Genomic DNA, 747 nt, shown 5'->3' with positions numbered 1-747 from the left:
AATGGGCTTGTCCTCATCAATGGGGATGTCTCCCTCTATGTCAACTCCAACTGAATAACAGAGGTGACAAATGAGATGAGGAAAGGCTAACCTTGCCAAGGTAGATGACTTGTCTGCCACCTTATAAAGTTCTTGGGATATAACCTCATGAACTTCTATTTCTTCTCCAATCATGATGCTATGAATCATGATAGCCCGGTCTATGGTAACTTCGGACCGGTTGCTAGTGGGAATGATTGAGCGTTGGATAAACTCCAACCATCCCCTAGCCACGGGCTTGAAGTCATGCCTTCTCAGTTGAACCGGCTTCCCTCTTGAATCACTCTTCCATTGAACGCCCTCTTCAAAGATGTCTATGAGGACTTGGTCTAACCTTTGATCAAAGTTGACCCTTCAAGTGTAAGGGTGTTCATCTCCTTGCATCACGGGCAAGTTGAATGCCAGCCTTACATTTTCCGGACTAAAATCTAAGTATTTCCCCCGAACCATTGTAAGCCAATTCTTTGGATCCGGGTTCACACTTTAGTCATGGTTCTTGGTGATCCATGCATTGGCATAGAAATCTTGAACCATCAAGATTTCGACTTGTTGAATGGGGTTAGTAAGAACTTCCCACCCTCTTCTTCGGATCTCATGTCAGATCTCCGGATATTCACTCTTTTTGAGTTTGAAAGGGACCTCGGGAATCACCTTCTTCAAGGCCACAACTTCATAGAAGTGGTCTTGATGCACCCTTGAGATGAATCT

The sequence above is a fragment of the Arachis duranensis genome, chromosome 7, assembly GCF_000817695.3.
Source record: "Arachis duranensis cultivar V14167 chromosome 7, aradu.V14167.gnm2.J7QH, whole genome shotgun sequence".
NCBI classification, from domain to species: domain Eukaryota; kingdom Viridiplantae; phylum Streptophyta; class Magnoliopsida; order Fabales; family Fabaceae; genus Arachis; species Arachis duranensis.
Note: the sequence above shows the minus strand (reverse complement) of the source record.